This window comes from Eulemur rufifrons, chromosome 4 (assembly GCF_041146395.1).
Source record: "Eulemur rufifrons isolate Redbay chromosome 4, OSU_ERuf_1, whole genome shotgun sequence".
In the NCBI taxonomy this organism is placed as follows: Eukaryota; Metazoa; Chordata; class Mammalia; order Primates; family Lemuridae; genus Eulemur; species Eulemur rufifrons.
The window spans coordinates 29,220,067-29,230,500 of NC_090986.1; the positions used below are offsets into that span (position 1 = coordinate 29,220,067).

The 10,434-nt window shown below is 38.3% G+C and overlaps 1 pseudogene; it reads left to right on the forward strand.

Moving 5' to 3' along the window:
- The first annotated feature begins 2,099 nt into the window (after positions 1 to 2,099).
- LOC138382618 (SNW domain-containing protein 1 pseudogene) lies at positions 2,100 to 3,446 on the forward strand (annotated as a pseudogene).
- The last annotated feature ends 6,988 nt before the right edge of the window (positions 3,447 to 10,434 follow it).

The following is a 10,434-nucleotide window of genomic DNA, read 5'->3' on the forward strand; positions in this document are numbered from 1 at the left end:
AGTAATACTTGTAATAAAAATTTCAGTGGTAATTACACTTTTTTAATGAGCACCTTTGAGAATCCTTCGAAATCCATGCAATATCATCTTAAGGTAAACCATTACTTATGAATATTCACATTTTCTCACATAATTTTAAAGAATTCATATACATCATGAAGTCAATCTTTGCAGTACAATTAAAGGACACTGCTATATTTTTTTCCAGGCAATGAGTCCACCTGAATTAAAGGTAGACCTCAGTTGTTCCCTGAATTTGACCAATAGCAAATAGGAAATGCTTTACGAATTTAGAGATAAGAATAATACCCTGAGATATTCTGTTTCATCAATTTAGATGGTTTTAAGATTTTTCCCTAAATTAAGAAAACAGAATATTATCTGTTGATAAAATCAAACTATTTCTCAAGTAGAGGAAATAATTATAGAAAATGAACTGGAAGTGAGAGTGAGCAAAATAAATCTTTTTTAAGTAAACTGGCCGGGCGCGGTGGCTCACGCCTGTAATCCTAGCACTCTGGGAGGCCGAGGTGTGTGCATTGCTCGAGGTCAGGAGTTCGAGACCAGCGTGACCAAGAGTGAGACCCCGTCTCTACTAAAAATAGAAAGAAATTATCTGGCCAACTAAAATATATATATATATATATATACACACACACAAAAAATTAGCCGGGCATGGTGGCACATGCCTGTAGTCCCAGCTACTCGGGAGGCTGAGGCAGTAGGATCGCTTAAGTCCAGGAGTTTGAGGTTGCTGTGAGCTAGGCTGATGCCACGGCACTCACTCTAGCCCGGGCAACAAAGTGAGACCCTGTCTCAAAAAAAAAAAAAAAAAAAAAGTTATAGTAAAAAAAAGTTATAGTAGTAATTTGTTTGCTTGTAACATTTGAAAAGTTTTTCTCTTGAGGTGAACTATAAAACGGTTGGTATTATTCTAGGAATAGTTAGCAGTATTAATTTAAATTTGGACAAAAAATGATGCAAAGGGAATCCTTCAATAGGGTTAAGAGCAATGTCTGATTTTATGTCAAAAGCCCAATTATCAAGCGGAAGAAGATGGCGCTTATCAGGGGTTTGCAACGTCCCCAATAAAGATAGGTTCCCCGGGAAGAATGTGTTGCAAGAAATGGAAGAAACACAGACACAGACACAGGAATAATTTTAAGAGTGTGTGGGGAAATCAGGGGACCACCAGCACTCTGGTGCCAAGATGGTGGTGATTGAAACCCAGCACTTGTTTTATATTCTCTTTGCCATGCTGCAAGATACAATGATCTCATGTGAAAAAATTACGGGATACAATGATCAAAGGTCATGCGGCTCCCCCAAAGTCACAAAGTGTCCTAGCTAATCACTCTCTCCTTTCTAGAAGTGAAAAACACATAATTCTTCAGTAGGTACAATCTGTCCCAAGGTAAACTAACTAATTTTATCCCAAGCTCAAGCTATGTACATGGATATCAATCTTTAACTTCAGTAGCTGCAACCCATTTGGTCAAGGAACAAAGAAATTACATGCTTTCCACTGGGAGACTGGTTTTACATTAACTGAGGCATTGCTGAGACAAAGGGAGAGAAGGAACTTGGCCAAATGTTCTAACAATGGAAGCCTTAAGAACCTTCTCCCAGGCTGACATATTGCAATCTACCTCTACAAATATGAGAAGTTTTCATGTGAGGCCACTCCGCGGCTTTTCAGGCATGATACCCCTTAGGTTCTGAGGTTGGAGCATGCTTTGCTGTACCCCCCAGATCACTGATATATGTCCCTCAACTAGATAGTTAACATCTGCCCTTATTTCAGGCTTCTGCTCAGGCAATTCCTTCACCTCCTATCCTCTTACAGCCTCAGACATAGCATCCCTAAGTCCCACTTGTCTTAATCCTATCAGGTGCTCACCAGCTTTTTACCTGCACCTACTCAGCTATCTTAGGACCAGCTTGAGGCTGAAGAAAAGGAAAGATCCCAGAGATCACAGCAGACCTCACTGGTATCCTCCCAAAGAGAACTTCCCCCATATGGGTATCGAAAAGCCTGGATACCTCATTTATAAGAGGATTTTGGAGATGGAGGTGCTTTTCCAGAGATCCATGTGGCCCAGAATCCACTGGACATGGGATGAAAGAAAAAAATGTTGAATGCACTGGCCAGGAGGAAGGAAAAATTAAGTATGATGCAATTGCTCAACAAGGACAGTCAAAAGAGAAGATCATTTATAGCAAGTACACTGACCTGGTTCCAAAGGAGGTTATGAATGCAGATGGTCCAGAACTGCAAAGACCCGATGAAGAAGCTATTAAAGAGATAACAGAAAAGAAAGGGTAACCTTAGAAAAGTCTGTAGCCTTAGAAGGTTGCTGTAGCCATGCCAGTTCAAGTAGCTGACAATCTGGCTCCTGCTCAGTATATCTGATACACACCATCTCAGCAAGGAGTGGCTTTCAACTCTGGAGCTAAACAGAGGGTTATACACATGGTAGAAATGCAGAAAGATCCAATGGAGCCTCCAAGGTTCAAGATCAATAAGAAAATCCCCCCGGGACCACCTTCTCCTCCTGCACCTGTCATGCATTCTCCTAGCCGAAAGAACAAGAGTGGAAATTCTTCCTTGTATTTCTACCTGGAAAAATGCAAAGGGTTATACAATTCCATTAGATAAACATCTGGCTGCTGATGGAAAAGGACTACAGACAGTACACATAAATGAAAATTTTGCCAAACTGGCTGAAGCTCTCTACATTGCTGATCAGAAGGCTCGTGAATCTGTGGAAATGCATGCCCAAGTAGAGAGAAAAATGGCTCAGAAAGAAAAGGAGAAACATGAAGAAAAACTAAGAGAAATGGCCCAGAAAGCCAGGGAGAGGAGAGCTGGGATCAAAACCCATGTGGAAAAAGAGGATGGGGAGGCACATGAGAGAGATGAAATCTGTCACGATAGGCAAAAAGAAAGACAGCATGACCAGAATCTTTCCAGGGCCACTCCTGGTAAGAGTTTGAAAGTTCAGAGAAATGAAAATTGTTGTGCCCAATCCTCGGACTTCCCATGAAGTTCAGTATGACCAAAGGCTCTTCAATCAATCCAAGGGTATGGACAGTGGATTTGCAGGTGGAGAAGATGAAATTTACAATGTTTATGATCAAGCCTAGAGAGGTGGTAAAGATATGGCCCAGGGTATTTATAGGCCCAGTAAAAATCTGGACAAGGACATGTATGGTGATGACCTAGAAGGCAGAATAAAGACCAACAGATTGTTCCTGACAAGGAATTTTCTGGTTCAGACTGTAGGCAGAGAGGCAGAGAAGGACCAGTTCAGTTTGAGGAAGATCTTTTTGGTTTGGACAAGTTTTTGGAAGAAGCCAAACAGCATGGTGGCTCTAAAAGACCTTCAGATAGCAGCTGCTCCAGGGAACATGAGCATGAAGGCAAGAAGAGGAGGAAGGAGTAGATGCATGTCTCTTCAAAGTGAATGAACTATTATCCATAACCCTAAAGATGCAAGTCATATGGAGAATACTTTGTAAATGGTCAGGATAAAAACCAAATCTGGGTGACACATCTCAGCACTACTTTTTATTACAGAAGAAAGGCAGGGGGTAGAAAATTCTACTTTAAATTAGTTTTTTTAAAGAGGGGTTGTGTTTGTGCTTCTCCCACCTTTTGGCATTTATAGAACATACTGCCCCACATACAAATTAAGACCACTTCCTTTTGTGTGACACTAGAAGTTTCGGGTTAATATTTAGTGTACGAACAACTGCTTATGAATAAAGTTACCCCAACCATGATGAGGAGGATATTCACATATTGGAACTGTGCTACCAAATGACTTTTTGCCCCCATTGTGCTGTTTTAATTTGGAGTGGGAAAAGTATGCTTTTTCTTGGTGCAACTATTGTTTCAAATAAAACCATTTAGACAAAAAACATAAAGCCTAATTATCATGAAAAGAAAAGCCACTATTAGGAGGATGAGTCATTAACAGAGAGAAAATAAATAGAAGACATGTCTAGAAGCTGGAGTGGATGAGAATAATGTAGCTAAGGTGAAAGAGGAAAAATAATAATGAAGTTAATATAGGAGTAACCATAATTAATTTCTAGGTTATCATACTTCATTGCATGTCAAGAATAAAGCACGAAGTAGAGTGTCACAATTCATATAAAGTAATAGTAGGGTATAACTTGAAAAAAATTGGATTGATGATTTTAACTGATTTGGTAACTCCAAGAAGTTTGTGAATATCCCATATTCAGTTGTTCCCTAGGTGTAGTTACCTCCCACAGGAGTTAAACTATGTGGAATTTATGGCTGCATGACTGGAAAACTTCAGTGTGGGTGAACTGAGAGCCTGTGTCAGGACTCAGGTTGTTTTCAGATACTGAGGTGCCAGCATTTTCGAGGCTCCAGAAATCCCCCACTTTGATTCATACCTTGAGGTTGGATGACTTTATTCAAATGCACATATAACTTGGGTATTCATTTTTTCCTGTCATCCATTCCCCACTCGACTCCTATTGTAGGTTGAGGCTCAGGGCTGTTTAGGTCATAAAATTAAGTTTTGCAGTATCTTTCTATGTGGAGAGTGGAGGGACAGTGAATTCCCCCTCGCCATAATAGGGTGTATCTTGAAAGACAGTTGAGAGACACAAGTCTCCTGGAGCTACTTATTAAGTAGTAAAATCTAGAATTGATTCTGTCCTTTCCCCAAAGGTGAATAAACAGTAAGAAGCCCAGGCTGGGTTTTCAACACCTAACCCTTTGCTTATGAGCTTTACTTACATCAGCCTGAGTTGAGATAACTCTTTGGAATTTGCATCAAAGTTGAAACCAAGATTTATTATTTTTTTCTTAAGTGTCTTCAAAGACTTTTAAGCAGGATAGTTATATGATCAGATTTTTACTGCAGAAAGCTCACTCTGACAGCACTGTACACCTGAGCAAAACTAGAAGCAGTCAAAAGGCCTAAGAATTCCGGTAGAAAATGGACATGGCCTGAACGAAGACATTAGCAGTATGACTAGAGGGGATTTCATAGATTTGTGAGCGACTTAGAAGATGGGACTGAACTAGAATTTGGCAGCAGATTATATACAGTGAACAGTATAAAGACAGAAGCCTAAAAATGATTGTCAAGATTCTGAGCAGGGTGACTAGTTAAATTATGTTTTTGTTAACTGAGGTAGTATTTCAAGGAAAATCAGCAGATTTTGGACAGAGATTTTGAACATGTTCGATTTGAAATGTATGGGAATCTAACTGGAGACAGTGTGGCTTTTTATATACGTCTCAAATTTAGCTAAAAGAATTGTTACAGAGATATACGTTTAGGATCCAACAACTTATAACAGATTCTTATAACAGTCACAGGTTAAGAAGAAAACTTTTGGTGGGATGTTTAGAAAAGTGACTATTATTTGGGGTAGGCCATGGGGGCATGTTAGAATCATCTGAAAGAAGGTAGTTCAAACCGCCGCACATGTTCCTGTCCTTCTTTCTCAAGATTGTGATCTAGCCCTGAATAGAATGCCCACTTACTGCCCTCCTTAACTGATATTCTTGCATAGTGAGTTGATATTTATGACAGAAGTGGGAAGCATTTTTCAAGTACTTTGAAGCATAAAAGATTAACAAACAAAAGAACCAGGAATTCTGAAATTTCTGCTTAGTAAATGTGTATTGAATAATTTCTAAAAATCCTCCACAGTTCCCTATAATGATAAAAAGTTGAAGGACACTTGCCTACACCATTTAGTAGTGATAGTCTTAGGAAATTCAGACAAATGATTAATATTTTTAACATTGTGAAGGGAGAGCAATGACATATTCCTGTAGTTTTATGGGAGAACAGGATACAGACTGTGGGGGGCGGGGAATGAAAACAGTGGTGATAGTGGAGACTTCACAGGAAGAGGGACTTGTGAGCTAACTTTTGAAGGATGGGGTTAGCTAGGCGGGTGAAGCAGGAGATGGGATTTCCCAAATAGTGTTGTCAGCATGTGTCATTTCAATTTGGTTTTGGCGGCAAGTAACAAAAACTCCACCAATAATAGCGCTAGCAATAGAGCCATTTAATTTTCTTTTGTAACATGGAGGGTGAATACGGGACACAAATAATCTGGAATGATAACACATGACAAAATTGAAAATACTAGACACAGCTATATAAACATATTTTATGAAAATATGGAAGCCAACAATAAAAATAGCTGAAAAGGAGAAATGGTTGATACTGGGGAATAGGCCTTGCAGGTACTGAATGGTGAGGAAGGAGACTGCTACATTTCTATATAAGCCTTGCAATATTACTGTTTAAAACTAGCTACAGATATTAATAGGATAAAAATAAAGTTTTCATGTAAAGAATATTTTGAGTATGACTGCTGATAAATTCATTCTGGTTTTGACTAATTGAGTTTGAAGTTTTATCTGTGTATCTTAATGGTAGTACCTACACAATTTTGAAACTCAGACCTTGAGATGTCTTGGCTTTTACCACCAACTCATGGTTGAGACCCACATTGTTTAACTGTGCAATTATATTTCGGCATTGGTGGAGGCTGGCATGCAAGTGGAAAAGCCAGAAATAACATTACATCCCTGTGAACTTTCATTGATAGATAATTGATCTATAAGTTTTCAATGACACCACTCATGAAGTAAAAAGTAGTTGAGACAAGAGCTTTCAACTCTCCCATGAAGCTGCTATTTCAAGGGGCAAGGTGACCCTGAATATGCAGTTGCAAAATGGACAGTAAGAATGGACTCAGGAACCATATGGAAGTTGTGCTGAAGAATTGGAGACGTACAGACTCTGCAAATACAGAGGTGGAGCCAATTAATCAGAGAAAATAACTATGATTCCTGGAGCTAATAAAGTCATAGACTGCCAAAGTTGAGACAATCCCACATCTTTTACCAGTCTCTAAACTCACCAACAGGGGACCATACCAGGTACATAGGACAAGCAAAGACCAGAGACTTTCACTCAGAAAATGAACTGTGCCCAAGTTTTTCTCTTGAACTTAGATGCCAGATTAGAGAATAGGAAAAGTTTGGGAGAAACAACTCTGATAAGAGCTTGAACTTGGAATGATCTGAATGTCAGTACAATAGAAATTAAGTTGAAAAATTATTTTAAACAATGATAGTGTCTTTGTATTATTGTCCTAGTAAGTTGGTGGTCTCTGAGGAAGCTAGTGCAAATGTAGACAATTTTTTTTTATTTAATTTAGTAATTTTAGTTGCTTATGTATTTTGATGCTGCTACAATGTATCAGGTAGAAACTTAGCAATGTAGGAAAAATAGAAGAAATGACTTGTGCTCTCATTTATATATTATCCCCCATTTTCTTTTGGGCATTTCTTTCAGGATTCATTTTACTTTTTGAATTTTAAGCTGTCTCTAGGTCCAAGCCTTCTAGTGGATCAGCTGTGGCATTAAGTTGTCATATTATTAGCATTAACTACACAGGCCTATGCTAAGTCCAGCCAAGCAAAAATCACTTTTCCAAGAACCGCAGTGAGTTCCAAGTTTCAACTTGTTAATGTCAAATGGTTATTAAGGGATCAGGAAATATCCAGATGACTCCGACATCATTTTAGGACCTACCGCTTCTCAGCTGCCAAATTCCTGCCCTTGAGAGATACTTGACATCATGACTACACTTCCCCTGTCTTGTTCCAGGCTCTAGGACCAAGCCTGACTTTAGTTAAGAGGGATTTAAAATGCTCCAACAATCAGGTGCCTCGGGAGCAAGTCAGTTTTTCTGCTAGACTAACTTCAACTCTGTCTCCAGTTTAACATATTTTGCCTTTTTACTCAGGTCAGGTTCTCCCCACCACCTGCTCTCTCTCCTCCTCTCTTTCTGTAATTTCTCATGCCCAAATCCTGTTTTTGTCATCTAATTAGTACCAGAGTCGTCTAAGGCTGGATTTCTGTTTTGCTGTTCTCTGTTTCTCCTTCTAAGAATTGACTTAATCTTCCTGAACACTGGCTCTGTAACTGGGACAGAAAATTGTGACAGATTTGTCATTTGCTCCACTGAGTTTCAGAGTACTGCCCATAGAGGCACCTTCATTACATCGTGTTGGGCAGTCAGGAGACCAAATGTTTGCTTGCATTACCATCTGTTGTCTGTATTCTTCCTACTGAGTTGTACTTCAACTCATCGGGGAGAGTTGACTCTTTCTACCTTGAGCTGGTTCCTAGTTCCAAGTGTTTTTGCTCTTCCTGTTTAGCCTGCACCACGCTCTTTTAGATATAATGATTATTTTGGGGAGAAAAAAGCTGTGGATCAATTAGGCTATATGTGGCTTTATATAATGGAAAATCTGACTCAAACTGGCACATACAATGTTAAAATCTTTGACAAATCTTTTCAAATCTTGAAGTGCAGTGGTAGGATGACTTCAGGGTTGAGATAGACTAATGGTTTTATATGCATTCATGTATTTATGGGGCTGTGGATAGAGTGTGGTGCAAAAGTACAATTTTAAGACATCTTTCAAGAATAAAAATTATATTATAAAAATAAACTGTATCAAGACTATCTGCTTTTTAGAGAATATGATATGGTTTCTTCTTATCATTAGTGTACACATGAAGTGGAGGCAGTCATTTCTAAAACTTACATTTAGATTTACAGGATAGAGCAAAAGGTTTTAGAATGTAAAGAAGCCAGATTACATAGTAACATAAGCACATTTTTTATTCATTATCTTAACTTGGCTTGTGAAAGGGTACTTTAAAGACCAGCAGCAAAGGGTAGATTCAAGTATCTTTTCTTGAAAAATATTATTTAGAAAGCTCTTTGAGAGAAGACACTACTTTTTCCTCAGACCTTAGTCTATGAAATTCTGTATCCAGGTATGTTGCTTTTGATTCAGCATTTATTAGGTTAGTCTGTATCAATTGGCTCTTTGCAAACAGGACTTTCCAGGGTGAGTTTATTTTTGATATAATTTTATCCTTGCCTTTTTAAATATAACTCCAAAAGTTCTGGTCTTAAACCAGTATTGATATTTATGATACCATCATCTTATTTTCCTATTTCGTTCAGTTATATGTATTTCTCTCAATACACCCATTGTCCATTGTCCTATTTATGGAAATATTTAAATGAAGTTTAAGGTCATTGTCATGTTTCAGTTTAGATATTTTGAAAATAATAACAGTGACACTTAATGGAAAGTTGTTTTTATTTTTTAGTTTCATCACAAAACTACTTGTGAGGGGCTAGAGGCAAGGGAAAGGAGAGGTTCTACAAACCAAGGGGTCTTGAATGTTCAGTCTTACGTACAAAAACCACCTCCATGTGCATCATTACTTTAGATCTCTACAACAATGCCTTAGGTAAGATTTGGAGATTGTTGTTCTCTAACTCAATACAGACAGTAGGATATAGGAGAAAGTGTGCTGGAGTTGAATCCTGACACCTTCCCTTCCATCCCAGATCTGCCTTTTACCTGCTTTGAGACTTCAGATAATTTTCTTTATCTATCTATGGCAGAGTTTCCCCATCTAAACTCTACTTTTGGGAGTTGTTGAGTGGATCAATCAAAATAATGAGAGATCTTAGTATGAAAGTATTCTGCTAATGTGAATAAGAGGTTTAGACTGAAGGAGATCAGACATATATGAGTGAGGTAAATCAAGGGAGTTTGCTTGTGTAAGGGATATAGGAAGAAGCTAGTCAGTTATTTTTTTTTTTTTTTATAAATTCCTACATTGTTTCCTCTGTTTCATTTCACCTTAATAATCTCTGAAGGCTTTACATTTTTCTGGTTTTTCTACATGGTCCTGGTCAAAGCAGAATTCTGCTAAGGAAGGCATGTGTTTACACTGATCTAGGGTGATCAGTTCATTAGTAAGCAGTGTTAGAAGATAAGGAGGCAAGCCCAGCCACAGGACATCAATTGCAGACTTTATAGAGCTCCACACTCCATTTCAAACACTTTCACCAGTACAGTTTTAATAGTAATGATGGTGATACGTACTGTTCATTGAGTTCCTGCAAGGTACCAGGTACTTTATGGTGCACAGTTATTCAAGGAAAGGGCCTACAGGGAGAGGTTAGATCCTAACTTGTACACGGTGGGCTTAATCCTATCAACAATACAGAAATATTTGATAAACGAGTCTTTAGATTTTATTTTATATTTTATTTATTTTAATTATCAGAGATACCCTATGAGTTATGTGTAAAGTTACCCTTCCTTCCTTTCTTTCTCCCTCCCTTTTTCCCTCTTTTCTTTCTTTCCTTCTTTTCTTAATTCCTCCCTTCCTTTCTTCCTCAATCCCATTCTCTCTCTTTCTTTCATTTCAGATTAGAAAACTTGGACAATCCAGACATAGCACGTAGGTAGATCTGAGCTCTTTACACAACTATGTTTCATGGAAACTGAGAGGTTTAGAGACTACTGTATGAGGGATT